This window comes from Geotrypetes seraphini, chromosome 17, assembly GCF_902459505.1.
Source record: "Geotrypetes seraphini chromosome 17, aGeoSer1.1, whole genome shotgun sequence".
Lineage (NCBI taxonomy): Eukaryota > Metazoa > Chordata > Amphibia > Gymnophiona > Dermophiidae > Geotrypetes > Geotrypetes seraphini.
Genome location: NC_047100.1, coordinates 1015566 through 1032813, shown reverse-complemented (window position 1 = coordinate 1032813; position 17248 = coordinate 1015566). Strand labels below are relative to the sequence as shown.

Genomic DNA, 17248 nt, shown 5'->3' with positions numbered 1-17248 from the left:
CACTGGAAGGGAGCCGGCCACACCGCAGGAAGGGAGGGTCGGATGGGAGGGAAAGGGGACTGCTTTGGGGGAGGGGTGTGCTGGGAGGCAGACAGCTTTGCTTGGGGGGGAATACAGAAGGGGGGGCCATGGAGAGACAGTCAGGGAGGAACTGGAGGGGTAGAGGGAAAGGAGGCTGCTTTGGGGGGGAGGGGTGTGTTGGGAGGCAGACAGCTTTGCTTGGGGGAGGGGAGACAGAATCGGGCAACAGAGAGACAGTAAGGGAGGAACTGGAGGGGGAGAGGGAAAGGGGGCTGCAGACAGCTTTGCTTGGGGGGGGAGCGGGAAGACAGAATGGGGGCCACGGAGAGACCGTCAGGGAGGAACTGGAGGGGGAGAAGAAAAGGGGGCTGCTTTGGTGGAGGGGTGTGCTGGGAGGCAGACAGCTTTGCTTGGGGGGGGGGGAGACAGAAGGGGGGCCACGGACAGACAGTCAGGGAGGAACTGGAGGGGGAGAGGAAAAGGGGGCTGCTTTGGGGGAGGGGTGTGCTGGGAGGCAGACAGCTTTGCTTGGGGGGAAGACAGAAGGGGGACCACGGAGAGACAGTCAGGGAGGAACTGGAGGCGGATAGGGAAAGGAGGCTGCTTTGGGGGGAGGGGTGTGTTGGGAGGCAGGCAGCTTTACTTGGGGGAGGGGAGACAGAAGGCGGCCACAGAGAGAGACAGTCAGGGAGGAACTGGAGGGGGAGAGGAAAAGGGGGCTGCTTTGGTGGAGGAGTGTATTGGGAGGGGGAGAGGGAAAGGGTGCTGCTTTGGGGGAGGGGTGTGCTGGGAGGCAGACAGCTTTGCTTGGGGGGAAGACAGAAGGGGGCTACGGAGAGACAGTCAGGGAGGAATTGGAGGCGGAGAGGGAAAGGAGGCTGCTTTGGGGGGAGGGGTGTGTTGGGAGGCAGGCAGCTTTACTTGGGGGAGGGGAGACAGAAGGCGGCCACAGAGAGACAGTCAGGGAGGAACTGGAGGGGGAGAGGGAAAGGGGGCTGCTTTCTAGCACCCGTTAATGTAACAGGCTTTAACACTAGTAAAATCATAAATAATTAAAAGCCCTGTTTCGCCCTTATAAGGGCTGCATCAGAGGCTGTAAAAAACAAATGGTGTTCTTTAACGAAGTATCACCTACTGGCAATAGCTTCTCTCCTCTCCCTTGCAAGGGAAAGAAGCTATTGCCAGAGTCTGTGGTAAGAGTAGTTAACATGGCTAGTTTTAAGAAAGGTTTGGACAAGTTCCTGGAGGAAAAGTCCATTGTCTGTTATTGAGAAAGACATGGGGGAAGCCACTGCTTGCCCTGGATCAGTAGCATGAAATGTTGCTACTCTTTGGGTTTTGGCCAGGTACTAGAGACCTGGATTGGCAACCGTAAGGATGGGCTATTGGACTTGATGGACCATTGGTCTTACATTGGGGTTTTGGATCTCTATTTTGATCTACTATTCTTTTATATGCTGGATCTTGTGGATCGGCTACCTGGTTTGTTTGTTTTTCTTGTACATTAAAGGTTCCAGAGCTGTGTAGAGGATATTGTGTTGCTGACTTTCATCATGGCCATGTTCCACACACTTACCAGCTGCCAGACCCCAGTTCATGCAACGTCATGCATCAGATGAACACATTTGAAGACACTGGGTAGACTCCAAACACATCAACATTACCCTATCCTAGCAGCATACTTTAACAAAATACGCAGTCAAGTGTGAGAACGTTAGCCGACACACACAATAATTAACAAAGAATTAATTTCCTCAGTTAATACATGCAGCAGAATTAAATTAAACATCAACACAAGAAGGGCAGACTCTGGCGATTAATCCTCCCAAAAGCAACAATCATTATTTTTGCCAACAGTAATTTCATTTGCATATGCGATGGTAAATTGCCAATTATTCAAGTGAAAACTCTGCATTTGGGTTTGAAAGATCAAATACTGAAGGGTTATAATTAGGTTCTGTGGATAATGGAAATGCAAACCCAGACTTCCAATAGGAGCCAAAAGAACAAGGATTTTCTAGAAGTCTTCTCAGGGTCACCCGGCAATCTTCTTGCAAACTGTCTCTTTGCACCAAGCAGGACTCCACGAACATTTGAAAGCTTCCATTTTGCCAAATGAAAGCATAGCACATGCAAGAAAGCAGAGAGAGACAGATTCTTCAAACTTTCGAAAACTACAAGAACGAGAGGGCATTCCGAAAAATTAAAAGGAGACAGATTCAGAACCAATGCTAGGAAGTTCTTCTTCACCTGGAACGCGCTTCCAGAGGGAGTGATAGGACAGGGTAAGGTAATGGAGTTCAAGAAGGGATTGGACAATTTTCTGAAGGAAAAGGGGATAGAAGGGTATAGATAGAGGGTTAGTATACAGGTTCTGGACCTGATGGGCTGCCGTGTGAGCGGACTGCTGGGCATGATGGACCCGAGGTCTGAGCCAGCAGAGGCACAGCTTATGTTCTTAAGATTTGAGGATCTGCTGTGTTCATTCAGTCTTTTGGGCTGTTTCAGCAATTCTCTTTCTTCCTGTCACTACACCTAGCTCTTAGAATGTAAACCCTCTGGAGCAGGGTAACACCTCTTGTACCTGAATGAGGCAAATAATGAAGCTGAAATCCTGATTTCTGACTTTGCATATGTGGAATTATGATTAGAAAATGGAAAGCAGCTTCCATAGTAATTCCCAAACAAGATTACACAGCCTAGATGCCATTTCCACACATGTAATCACACTAGCAAAGCCAATCATGGCCTCTTTATCTCCTGGTGCATTAAATACCAATTTAGATTGAAAGCTCTCTTTTCAGCACCCTGGTAATAGAAAATTTTACACAAATTGCCTAGACTAAGAAAATCCTTGTTGCAGCTGACATTGTGTGGTCCTGGAAGTCTGCTGGATCCCTTAAGGTCACGATTTCTTTCTTTTTTTAATTTAATTTTCTAATTCAAACACCTTCTTGATGTTGAATAGTTCCTTTCATCTCCGCTTTCTCTCAGTCCAGAAAGAGCCCAGAGCTGCTAAATGTTTTCACTTTCTTAAAAGCAAACTCTTTTCATTTTGTTATTTTAAATGCTTTTCTCCTTATTAATTTTTTTAATATCTTTTTATTGACAAAATGGAATGCAGTAAGAAAATGAATGTAGCGCTGTGATTGTGAAATGCTTTGCACCCTATTCAAGTGCTGCTTAGCCACTTGTAAACCCAGAGGATTGATTTGTCCATTCACAGCAGAAACACCTAGACCACTGTCTCTGTTAGATTTGCCTTAAAAGTTTCTAAAATCATGCAATGTGAAATAGGAACAGAAATTGAATTGAAAGCTTAATCATTTGAGGAAGCTACGGTAGAAACATGAAGGCAAATGGCCCATCCAGTCTGCCCATCCACTATCCCCTCCTCTCCCTAAGAGATTCCATATGCCTAGCCCACCTTTCTTGAATTCAGACACAGTCTCTGTCTCTGGGAGACTGTTCCACACATCTACCACCCTTTCTGGAAATTACTCCTGAGCCTTAACTTCATCCTATGCTCTCTCATTCCAGAGCTTCCTTTCAAATGAAAGAGACTCATAAGAACATAAGACTAGCCTTACTGGGTCAGACCAATGGTCCATCAAGTCCAGTATCCTGTTCTCATGGTGGCCAATCCAGGTCACTAGTACCTGGCCAAACCCAAAGAGTAGCAACATTCCATGCTATTGATCCAGGGCAAGCAGAAGCTTCCCCCACGTCTTAATAACAGACTATGTGCATTTACATCACGTAGGTATTTAAACGTCTCTCTCGTATCTCCCCTCCAAAGTATACAGATTGAGATCTTCAAGTCTGTCCCCATACGCCTTATGACAAAAGTAGGTGGGGCTAAATAGGTGCTCCAACACCTTTGTCTGTAAGAAAAGGGGCAGCAGGGGCACTTTTAAATAGCAAGGAAGGTCCCCTGCCCTCCCCAACCTGGTACCTTTGTTACTGATGGAATTATGCATTCCAAATACACTCCAGAGAATTGTGTGCCAATCAAATCAAAATAATATATTAAGGTACCTGACTTAAAACTGCAAATATTACTCTGCAGGTGGCTTCTAATAATAATAATAAGACACATGAAAAAAAAAAAAAAGTTACAATTAACTGGGATCACATTATTATTCTGAGAATAAACATTTTAGGGATCCAATTGGAATTTATCAATGAAATCAGAAGTAGATTTGGTAGTTCGAAGAGATGACCAATCGGAAAGAGAGACAGCAATGTTCAACAGGAAGCACATTAGCTGATCAGCAAATAGCGAAGTGTGGTTTTATTAAATCAAATCCCCGATGTGGCCACATTTCACCCACAGGCTGCATCAGAGGTAAGAAGTACAACATAAAGAATTGCAAGAAATCCACAGGACTGGAATATTTCTATTAATACTCAGTGAACTCTAATTTTGGGGGCGGGGGTGGTTCTGGTCTGGACTGTTATACTTGTTTTGCTTACTTGCATTGCACTTTGCGTTTCTGTGTATTGTTATGTTTGGAAAACTAATAAAATATATTACTAAAAAAAAAAAAAAAGAATTGCAAGAAAAATTAAAATAAATAAACATATCAAATCATAAGCTTATATACCGTATGTTTAAATATAATGCAACTACAAATAACTTACAGAAGCAGGAATGACTATCCACGTGTTGATACAATAGATTAGCTGTATGCAATGATATGCATAGGTGCATCACTTACACAGTAATATAACGAATGCCTAAAATCATACAGGCTAGGTGGCCAGCTGTGTGAACTGAAAGAGTATTTTCTTAAAATAGTCAAAAAGGAGGCAAAAGCTACTTACAACTCAGCACTTCCTCCAGTGGGTGAATTTATACTCGCTAGCAAAGGGAGCAGAACGGTTTTAGATTGTGCAGACAAGCCTGGTGCCATAAACTATATTGTGGTGTTAGATCAAATATTGTGGGAATATAGTTATGAAATAGAAGGATGACTGCAATGGTAGACATGGACGAACATGAAATAATTGGGGCAAGAAAATTCCAAATAACGGTTCTTAATATTACCCTCCATTTCATGAACAAATTCACATGTATGTATGTCAACAATTCTCAAAATGTCTTACAAAACAGATCTTAAAACTAAACGCATAGGAAGAGAGAAACCTGGACACCCCACATCCCTTGAGACCATATATTAAAAACACCCACAGTTTTCCCCAAGAATTCTTAAACAGGTAAACTTTACATTTTTACAAAAACAAAACAATCCTGCAACATCCAACATACAAGAGAGTGCTGAAATCCAACTAAGAATTAGTGCTTGAACAAGGATTTTGAACTGCTCAAAAACAAAATATCTTCTTTTTTAACTTTTTATATCGTAGAATTAACCTGTTCTTCAAATGTTAATGATGAATTCAAAAACACCTAAAACAAGGAGAATCCTAAAAGCAAAACAAAGAACCCATTTTGAAAAATGAATGAAACCTCTGAAGTTCATTCCTCTTTTACTGATGCTCCCTGTGACAGAGGATATTTATTTATGCTGTAGAAATTTTCTCACTTGCCTAAGTTCAAAGAAGATCTATCTAATGCTTGCATATTTTACAAGGATATCAAAGCAAACAGGAGGCCTCCTGTCTCAAACTCAAAAATATCTTCCTTCTTTCTTGCTTTAATTTTTGCCACATCTGGGAATACGCAAAGTCTCTGTCCTGTGAGTAAAGACTGAGAATTAAAAGTGGTTCAGATCTGCTCCAAATTAAAATGATACAAGGGTAAATCAAAAAGTAAATACAAAATACATTTAATGGCTTTAATAGACGTAACTGTGAGCAATTGAACATATCACTTTTCTACACGCTTTGTTGTATCGTTCATCTAGCGCAGGGGTGTCCAATGTCTGTCCTCGAGGGCCGCAATCCAGTCGGGTTTTCAGGATTTCCCCAATGAATATGCATGAGATCTATTTGCATGCACTGCTTTCAATGCATATTCATTGGGGAAATCCTGAAAACCCGACTGGATTGCGGCCCTCGAGGACCGACATTGGACACCTCTGATCTAGCTTCTGCATGCTTTGTCTTTTGCTCTCCGGTCGTAGTGATGCATCTATGTCTCGCTGCCAGTGACAGTTCTCTCCAGAATACTTGGATCTTCTTCATACTGTCTCAGGAATTAGGTTGCAATCTCCACACGCAGTTGCTTATGCAGTTCAGTAAGTTGTATGAGACTTTCCTGTATCCCAAGTCATCATGCATCATGGCAAATGCAGATCCAATTGAGATACCGTTATCCATCTTTTCTAATCAAGGCATCTGCCCTGTCAATGTGCTCTTGTGTGCGCAATGTTGATAGGCGACAGAACAACCTTCGCCAGTTACAACGATTCTTCCCACTCATAAACCTTTCGTTGATTCATAGTGCTATGTCCATACCAAGTCAATATCCGACAGTGAATTTCCACAGGTTTCATTCCCTCTGCCCAAAGAAAGTGCAATCTTGCAATGGAGCATCTGTGTTCCTGACCTTGTGGCTGCCACATGACTCAAGGCCAAGTGCTGCACTGTGCGTGGATGGACTATCCTACAGGTAATGTACAAGTAGACATGTTGCATTTCACTAGCTTTGTTCTGGTTATTGCGTAACTTAACAAATGACATTCATTCATACTAGTAAAGAGACTCTTGACAAGTCTTTGAGCTCTGCCTTCTCAAGTTCCAAATATGTTGTCAATTTTTTCCTGTTCATCTTTCTCCACTTATTCCTTCCTTCTCTGCCCAGTTGCATCAGAGCCTGGTAGAATATTATTCCCTGTTGAACAGGATAATCATCCATCTTGGAATTTGTACACTTGTAATAAGGTCTAACTAACTAGATTTCAAAAAGTAATTGGAATATTTGGGAAAAATTTTAAAGTTTCAAATTTGAATGTAGATAATGATTTATTAATTGTTCCATCTTCTGATAATTAACAATTTGCACTGAATCAAATTCACCAGCTTCCCATCACAGTCATTAATTTTGAATTGAGTACGAGCCAAATGATCCACTTTAGGAACAAGAACATAAATGACTTTATCACCACAACATCAAGTCTCTTGAGGGACGTGCAAATGCACTCAAGAATCATCACCAGCAACTCAAGGAAGTCCCGAGAGCCTTTCCTGGAGGTAATCCTTGCATTCAAGAGCCTTCAGTCCCACCGCCATATTTGAAACTAATCCAAAACACATACACTCACCTCTAGCTGATCCTCCTGAGAAAGAAACCTCCCAGTAGATTCATCTCTTGAGCTGAAACAGTTACAGAAAACCTAGTAGGAAGCAAGGAAACTGCTCCCTCCTCAGTCTTGTCCATCAGAGCTTCTCAGTCTGCACCAGAACTTCCAGCAAACCCTATGCCTGCATGTAAAGTAGGTGGCTAGGACTGATCTAGGGAAAATGTTATGCTAGCCTCACAAACTAGTCTTAGGCGGGTTACAAGCAACATATAGAGGAAAACATGTTACATAGGGTAATGCGTGTTACCTGGAGTCACTGGCATAGTTGGGGGGTACGCCCTGGACGCCATGTTGGTGGGGGCACCGGCACCCCTCCTCCTCTCCGCCCCTCCTATTCCCACTCCTCCATGCACACGCCCCCCCTCCCTTTTCACGTGCCTCTAGTCGTTCACCCCTATGAGCAACAACTTTGACATGCTCCTCGCAACCGTGTCATCTCTCCTGCTGATGTCACTTCCGGATGCCACATATAGAAAGCAACATCAGAGGGAGAGCCGAAGGGGTCTTGAGGAGCACACTGAAGTTCTTGTTGCTCGTGGCAGTGAACAACTAGAGGTATGGGGAAGGGAAGGGGATGTGCGTGGGGAAGGGGGGGGCCGAGATGAGGGAGGGGGAAGGGTGCCACCATCCTGGGCACCTCTCACTCTCGCTACGCCACTGCCTGGAGTTAACATCCTGGTACAGAAACATAGAGTAGTACAATATAGGGTAGTACAGCAGATAGAAGCTCAGTTTTAAAGTTATACAGATTACAGTACATAGGGTTATAAACACGTTACAGTGGTATAGGGTAATACTGTATATCAAATACAAGCTGATTCTAAATATTATTTCTGGTTTTAGCCTGCATTTCTTTAATCTGTGGTAGGGATTTCTTTTTTTTTTTTTTTTAAACCATGTTTTTAGGTTTCTGTGAAACAGATTGTATACGGTGTTTGTGCAAATTTCAGTGGGGAGTGAGTGCCATACTTTTGCTGTTTGGTAATTTAATGATTTTTTTGGGTGTGTTTTGTATTTTGCAGCTTTCAGAATTACGGTGGTCCACAGATCTTCCTAATAATTTTGTAAATCTGGAGAAGTTATCGACATTGCAATAAGATAAAATCATTGATTGGATTTGTATTCTGAAGAGTTGATGGAAGAAATAAGGTCTTACTTACCCTTCTTAATTTTTGTAAAGATAGGAAGAATTTCCATACTAGGGTTATTTACATGAGTTTCAAGATTTAACAAACTGCCTAGCATGACTGCTAGGGCTCCTTTTATCAAGCCGTGCTAGCGGGGTTAACGCACGCGAGTTTTCATCACGCAATGGCCTAAAAACTACTGCCTGCTCAAGAGGAGGCGGTAGCGGTTAGCACGGCCGGCGGTTTAACGTGTGCTATTATTCGTGTTAAACCGCTAGCGTGGCTTGATAAAAGGAGCCCCTAGTCCTTTGGAGGCTTTATCGGTGTTGAAGCTGGTGCCTGTTGTCAGTGCCCTGGGAGTTAGGATTAGAGGTGTATGATGCCTGAAACATAATAGTTTGGGGGGTTTTGGTATATAGCTCGAGATGATATTTTGTCACCCATTCCTGAACTTTGGTTTTCACTCTAGACCAGTGTTCTTCAACCCTTTTACATCGATGGACCGGCAGGAATAAAAGAATTATTTTGTGGACAGCGGTTGAAGAACACTGGCATATAGCATCACTCTTGTCATAGTCTTGCTTTGTAGACTTAAATTTGAAAGTCATTCTGGAGTTTATTACAACCAAATCGCTTTAATCTCCCCCTCAGACACTGTTCTGCTTCTCCAGTTTGGTAAGGGGTGTCAAAGTCAATGGCATTAAGAGGCTGAAATTCAAAACACTGGCTAAGTCGTGGGCCAGACCCTGCCCCATAATAGCACTAATTGTAACACTATAATGGTTAAGCAGCAAATTCAACTAGCAAAGCAGACCATAGGCTTCTCAACATTCATTCCTACCAGCACACAGATAACCCCTAGGCAAAAACTAAGGCCTCCTTTTACGAAACTGTAGTGCGGGGAGCCGCATTGGCTTCCTAGGAGCATCAGTGCTAGAAACTACTATGGCAGTTTCATAAAAGAGGGGGGAAAAGTAGTAACATAGAGAAAGGAAAGCCTCAGATTGAAGACTCTGCTGCAGAGAGACCGAACCGAAGGCATTTCTTCCTGAACAGGGCAAAAGAGAGGCAGCAAATGTCAATTCTCAAAACTGACACATTTCATTCAATGGAGTAGATAAATATTAATTTTAACCCCCCCAACCCCCCCCCCCCATTAAATTACTAATATACACAAAGGCATTTCTTCCTAAACAGGGCAAAAGAGAGGCAGCAAATGTCAAAACTGACACATTTCAATCAATGGAGTAGATAAATATTAATTTTAACCCCCCCAACCCCCCCAATTAAATGACTAATATACACAAAGGCGTTTCTTCCTGAACAGGGCAAAAGAGAGGCAGTAAATGTCAAAACTGACACAATTCAATCAATGGAGTAGATAAATATTAATTATAACCCCCCCAACCCCCCCCCCCCCAATTAAATGACTAATATACACAAAGGCGTTTCTTCCTGAACAGGGCAAAAGAGAGGCAGCAAATGTCAAAACTGACACAATTCAATCAATGGAGTAGATAAATATTAATTATAACCCCCCCAACCCCCCCCCCAATTAAATGACTAATATACACAAAGGCGTTTCTTCCTAAACAGGGCAAAAGAGAGGCAGCAAATGTCAAAACTGACACATTTCAATCAATGGAGTAGATAAATAGTAATTTTAACCCCCCCAACCCCCCCCCCCCAATTAAATGACTAATATACACAAAGGCGTTTCTTCCTTCCTGACCAGTCAACTCTCCATTGCAAAGTCCACCCATCCCCCTACCTGTGTCCGTCTGTCTGTCTCCCCTTCTGGCTCGCGCCCGCCTGGCCGTTGCCTCTTCGGGCCGCCGTCGACGTCCTTTTCTTCGCGGCCTCAGCGGTTCCTCGCGCCTGAACTTGAACCTGAGGCTGACGTCACGTCCTCCGAGCGAAGGCTTCCGGTTCAGGTGGAGGCGCGTAGGAGCCGCTGAGGCCGTGAGAAAAGGAACGGCGCATGCGCCAAGACGTTCCCAACCTCTCCACGTGCCCCGCGAGAGTAGAAGAGGGGGTAAGTCGCGATATATCACAAGAGGAGATCCAGACAACACATGCAAATAAGCCTAGTGGCTCTAAGTCTAAAACAGAAAACACCCCCAAATCCATAATAAAATAAAATCAACCCGTGGGCGGGAAAATCAACATAGAATTTAAAGAAGCTGAAACTGATGGGGAAAATCTATGTAGAATAGTAATGTAGTAATTGTAATGTAATTTATTTCTTCTATACCGCTCCATCCGTTAGGTTCTAAGCAGTTTACAGAAAATATACATTAAGATTAGAAATAAGAAAGGTACTTGAAAAATTCCCTTACTGTCCCGAAGGCTCACAATCTAACTAAAGTACCTGGAGGGTAATAGAGAAGTGAAAAGTAGAGTTAGAGGAAAAATAAAAATAAAATAAACATTTTAACAAAACAGTATTGATCTAAATACTTTGGAAGGTAGAAGAGAGGAGAGAAAGGAATAGAAGCAGAAGGGGGAGCCGTTGAACAGTATAATTCTGGAGAAATTTAAATGATAGAAATAGAACAAAACAAAGACAAAAGGCAAAACAATAGATAAGATTAAAGATAAATCATAAGCTGGAAAGAAAAATAAAATAAAACTTTGTCTTCAATCCACGGTTTCAGCGTCAGTGATGAAGTGGAGCAAGTAAGTTTAGGAGGAGCGATTGGCGTTTCCAGAAAGGGCTTCTTCAGGGAAGAGACTTGGCAGACAGTCCCAGGATGCCTATGTCTCCTCCCCTGCGATGTTCTCCCATCCATGCATTCCCTCCCAGACACACTGCCCGTGCCCCAGCCGCTCCAAGGAGGCTGCCCCAGATGAGGCCCACGGTGAATGCAGGATTCTCTCCTCTGCGGGAAAGCCGCCCGGAGCCGACAGTCGATCTTCTTAGCGGATTGCATGGGGGGAAGAGTTCACTCTCTTGGTAGGATCGGGTCTGTGTGCTCTCGGTGGTTGTGGCTGGTCTCGTTGCTGCTTAGGTGTAAAAGCAGTTGATCTCCACTGCTGCTGATATTTAAAAGCAGGCAGATTGATCTCTCCAATGGACTGCAGGGGGAGGAGTTCACACTCCTGGCAGGATCGGGTCTGTGGGCTCTTGGTGGTTGCGGTAGGTCTCGCTGCTGCTTGTATGTAAAAGCAGTTGTTTTTCTACTGCTGCTGATATTTAAAGCAGGTAGATTGATCTCTTAAACGGGATATAGGGGGAGGAGCTCACATGCCTGGTTGGATCGGGGCAAGGGCTCCTATTATAGGCAGTTGGTCTTGCTGCTACTTAGGTGTTAAAGCAGTTGATCTTCCTAGCGGACTGCAGGAGGTGTGGAGCTCACACTCCTGTCATGATCTGGTCTATGGGCTCTTCAAGTTTCAAGTTTATTATATTGTTTGATTAAACGCTTTTAAAATTTCAAAGCGTTTTACATAAATAAAATAAAGAGGACTTACTTATACAATTACTATTCATATAAACAAACTGGGAAACAAATTTAGACAAGAAGACAGCTGATAACAATGGGAAGGTGGGGAGGAAATACAATATTTATTTAAAGATTACATAAAAGGGAAACACATTGGGGAGATAAGGGGAAAAATGAGAGACCGAAAGGATGTCTAGAAAAATGAGAATTTGTAATCTGTCAATTAAAAGCTTCTTTAAAAAGAAGACATTTAAGGTTCTTTTTAAATATTTTTAAATCCTGTTCTAATCTTAAATACAAAGGAAGAGAGTTCCATAACATTGGTGCCGTAACGGAGAAAATTGAAGCACGGCGGGTTCCAATAATTTTTAAAGAGGGGACATTTAAAGTACATTGTGAAGATGATCTGAGAGTTCTAGATGAACTGTATGGGATCAAGAGCCTATCTATGAAAGCCGGAGTATTGGATTTTAATGTCTTAAAGACTAAAAGAGCTATTTTGAAAGTAGTTGGTAGTTGCGGTTAGTCCCAATGCTGCTTAGGTGTAAAAGCAGTTGTTCTCCCACTGCTGCTGATATTTAAAAGCAGGTAGATTGATCTATCCAATGGAATGCTGGGGGAAGATCTTATATGTCTGGCTGGATCGTGGCAAAGGGTTCCCGGTAGTGGCGGCTGGTCCTATTGCTGCTTAGGTGTAAAAACAGTTGATCTTCTTATCGAATTGTAGGGGGGGCGGATCTCACATTCCTGGCAGGTTCGGGTCTGTGGGTTCTTGGTGGTTGCGGATGGACCCGCTGCTGCTTAGGTGTAAAAGTAGTTGTTTTCCCAATGCTGCTGATATTTAAAAGCAGGCAGATTGATCTCTCCAACAAATTGTATGGTGAAGAGCATACACGTCTGGCTGGATTGGGACAAAAGCTCTCGATAGTGGCGGCTGGTCTTGGTGCTGCTTAGGTGTAAAAGCAGTTGATCTCCTACTTCTGATAATATTTAAAAGCAAGCATATTGATTTTTCCAACGGAATGCTGGGGGAAGAGCTTACTTGTTTGGCTGGATCAGGGCAAAGGGCTCTCGGTAGTGGTGGCTGATCCTGTTGCTGCTTAGGTGTAAAAAACAGTTGATCTTCCTAGTGGACTGCAGGGGGAGGTGGAGCTCACACTCTTGGTTGGATCGGGTCTGTGTACTCTTGGTAGTTGCGGATAATTCCGCTGCTGCTGAGGTGTAAAAGCAGTTATATATGTAATATCGCCAAAAGCCAGTGAATGTGCTTGAATAGGGCTTTTAAGACAAAGATCCCGTATTTCCATTATAGTGTCGCCATCTGGTGGAAATGGTAAAAACAGACAGTGAATGTGAATAGGCTGCAAAGTAAAAAATATTTAAAAATAATGGCGCCATTACAGAATTATTTTAAATATTTTTTACTTTGCAGCCTATTCACATTTACTGCCTTTTTCCACCAGATGGCGCCATTGTTATTGAAATATTGGATCTTTGACTTTTTGCAGCCTATTCACATTCAGTCTATTTTTACCGTTTCCACCAGATGGCGCCACTATAATTGAAATACTGGATCTTTGACTTAAAAGCCCATTCGCATTCCTTGTCTCTTTTTACCTTTTCCACCAGATGGCGCCATTGTAATTGAAATAGTGGATTTTTTACTTTTTGCCACCTATTTACATTCAGTCTATTTTTACCTTTTCCACCAGATGGCGCTATTGTAATTGAAATAGTGGATTTTTTACTTTTTGCCACCTATTTACATTCACTCTATTTTTACCTTTTCCACCAGATGGCGCTATTGTAATTGAAATAGTGGATTTTTTACTTTTTGCTACCTATTCACATTCAGTCTATTTTTACCGTTTCCACCAGATGGCGCCACTATAATTGAAATACTGGATCTTTGGCTTAAAAGCCCATTCACATTCCTTGTCTATTTTTACCTTTTCCACCAGATGGCGCTATTGTAATTGAAATAGTGGATTTTTTACTTTTTGCCACCTATTTACATTCAGTCTATTTTTACCTTTTCCACCAGATGGCGCTATTGTAATTGAAATAGTGGATTTTTTACTTTTTGCCACCTATTTACATTCAGTCTATTTTTACCTTTTCCACCAGATGGCGCTATTGTAATTGAAATAGTGGATTTTTTACTTTTTGCCACCTATTCACATTCAGTCTATTTTTACCGTTTCCACCAGATGGCGACACTATAATGGAAATAGTGGATCTTTGGCTTAAAAGCCCATTCACATTCCTTGTCTATTTTTACCTTTTCCACCAGATGGCGACACTATAATGGAAATACGGGATCTTAGGCTTAAAAGCCCTTTTCAAGCACATTCACTGGCTTTTGGCGATATTACTACATTACTATTCTACATAGATTTTCCCCATCAGTTTCAGCTTCTTTAAATTGTATGTTGATTTTCCCGCCCACGGGTTGATTTTATTTTATTATGGATTTGGGGTTTTTTTCTTTTTTTTTTGCTTGAAAATTTATTGAAGATTTTCAAAAATACAGAAATAAAAAATAAAGAAAACACTTTAGAGCCACTTGACTTATTTGCATGTGTTGTGTGGATTTCCTCGGGGCACGTGGGGAGGTGGGGAACGTGTTGGCGCATGCGCCGTTCCTTTTCCCTCACGGCCTCAGCGGCTCCTACGCGCCTCCACCTGCGTCGACGGCACCTGCTCGAGACGGTCTAGTTGCCACCTGTTTGCTTCAGACTCGTGCAGCGGCGTCAGCTGAAGGCAAAGGCGGGAGCAGGTGGGCTTGGGGGGGTCATGAAACCCCCCAATAGAAATGACCATTAGAGTATGTGGAAAATGAATGGGAAAAGTGGGAGCAGCCCAGGCCCCCCGGGCGCAGAACCACAAATGCCCCAAGCTCTGGCCTTGGGACCAGGGTGGCAGATGTTCTCTGAGGGGAGCTTTGTTCTTTCTTCATTTCCGCAGCTGGTTCGGCCAAATAGTCTCTTTTCTTTGCAGGATTTTTTATTTGCTTCATTTCATTTTCCTTTCAGGGCAATGCAATAAACATGGGCATTAAATAATCACTCAAACAATCCGATACCAGCATAAATCAAAAGCATAGAAGAAGAAAACTGTGTTCACTTTCTTTCAAAAAGTGATAACCTCCGAAATCAGCCTAGAGATTCTTTTCAGCCCTTTGAACTTCATCATTCGTTCATCTGATAATAGTTGTGCTTCATTTCCCTTTTGGGTTATGGCCTGTTTCGGCTATTTTTTGGCTCACTTTTTGCCTCTGATGCTTGGGTGGAAGACTGTCCTCCACCTCTCCGTTTGTCTGAGGCTTTTCTTTCACTTAAGCTTTCTTGGCTTTTGTTTCAATCTTTGTCCTATACTTCCCTCCATGCCTCCCTGTTTTTTCTCATACTTTGATGAGCCATCAGATATGAGGGATTGATGAATAAAACTGGCAGACCAAGATAAAGAGTTTGAGACTTCAGAGCTTTGCTTAGGGAACAGAGAGCATTTCTGAAAATGCTACCCTGGAGGATCTGGATTTCAGCTTTCTACCTAAGAGCCTAAATTGGGCTTCCAGAACCTCCCTCCTACATTTTCCTATGTCATTGTTATCAGTGCTGTCTGCAAGAGTTGGGGAGGTAAATGATCGTTTGCATGCTAATGATGTGAATCTTATTTTCACTGTCTTATCAATGGGGGAATTGGGAGAATATTGATTGTTGTGGTTAATCAATTTTAACAGAACAAAGACTTTGATTGTAGCGCCATAAAAATGATCACTTGCATTAACCTCAATTGACTCCTCATGAGCTCATCACTGAATAAGAACATTTTACCCATTTTTCCTTATGTTTTCTTCTTTTCCCCTTTATTTTCCTTGCCCATGATTTTATTGTAATCCTTCCCTATCGTTCTTTCCTCATGTTCTGATTCCCTCCCATATTTTTATTCTATAGTGAACCACTTATATTTTGACTTTGGTTTTATATTGGCGATATATCAAATAACTTGATATTAAACTTCCCAATCTGACTTGAAAGGATCATAGTCCAAAAGTTGTTTTCTGATTGCTCCTCCCTTTAATCCTGGTGCAGTTTTTTTGGCAGTGCTACAGAATTTCTGTCCTCTTCGCTCTTTACAGTTAATGGGTTTTTCATAATTAAATATTGAACAAAAAAAAGCAAAGAGCTGAAGAAATCCATTCTACAGATGTATTAGGTGTTACACACAGTCATTTCTTTTTGAATTTCACAGCTTTCCCACTGTATAGGGAGGTTATCCTTTAAATTAATTTGTCTTGTTATAAATCCCCTTTCCAGATATTCACATTGCCCTAAGATCTGGCCAGAACTGTGGCAGCAGAACATCTTGAGGTCTTTCTGAGATAATACATCATTGCATGAGTAAAATCAATACACACAAGATCTTTATTTATCTATCCGGATTTATTATCTGCTTTTATGAAGAGAATCACCCAAGGCAGTGAACGGCACAAACAGTTACCATTACAATTTTGTTAGCAGCAGTGACCAAATCCAATCAGTGAATCTGGAGATGGCAGATTGACCTAAAAATAGGATTAGCATGATACAGTATCAGAAATATACACATTTACAGCAAACAGCAAGAATATGATGAATATCGGTATAATATAAAGAATACTGTAAAAGACAGCATGGAAGAGCATTCAAATAACATAGAAACCATATTTACTCAAATATAAACCCATCTGAATATAAACCAAGATACTTTTTTTTTTTTTTTTTTGCTCCATCCTGAGCAAACCTGAGGATTTATATGTCACCATTCTTCCCCTTACCTTCCCTATGGTGTCAGCCATTCCCAACACTCTGCCTCCCAGTAGTGTCTCTCCTCCATCGGTCTTGACCCCTCCCCCCCATCGGCAGAGTTCTCTCAACTTCAGTGCCCCCTATGAACTGGCAGATGTTCCCCACCATCACCATGCCATACCCCTTCATAAACTGGCAGCATTGCATTCCCTTCCCTCTCTCCCTCTTCCCCCTGAATAGGATGACTAACCCCACTCCCAGCAGTGTTGTTTTCCATTTCCTTCCCTCTTCTTCTCCCCCCTCCCGACCCAGCTCTGCCGTGCTTCCCCGGTGGTCTGGTGGCACTTTGGGGTAGGAGTGATTCCCACTTGCTCCTACCTATGCTCTCTCTGCAGTAAAAATAGCTGCCAAGACTTCCAGCGGCAATACTGCTGGTTCACGGATGCAGAGAAAGTATGCCAGTTTGGGCGGAGGGAGGAGGACTTGAATATAAACTCAGATCCTCATTTTTGGGCCATTAGTTTGGTGCAAAAACTTAGTTTATATTCGAGTATATGCAGTATAATATAATGTCTGGATAATACCAATGAAAACCT

The 17248-nt window shown here is 42.5% G+C and overlaps 1 protein-coding gene across 3 annotated transcripts in view; it reads right to left on the bottom strand.

Moving 5' to 3' along the window:
• Positions 1-10351, bottom strand: part of GRM7 (glutamate metabotropic receptor 7) — a 430791-nt gene extending 420440 nt beyond the window's left edge. For all 3 annotated transcript variants that reach the window (XR_004537403.1, XR_004537404.1, XR_004537405.1), the window contains exon 1: positions 10188-10351. The gene's annotated coding sequence lies outside the window, so the exon portion shown is untranslated. The remainder of the gene's footprint in view (positions 1-10187) is intronic.
• Positions 10352-17248: the final 6897 nt, after the last annotated feature.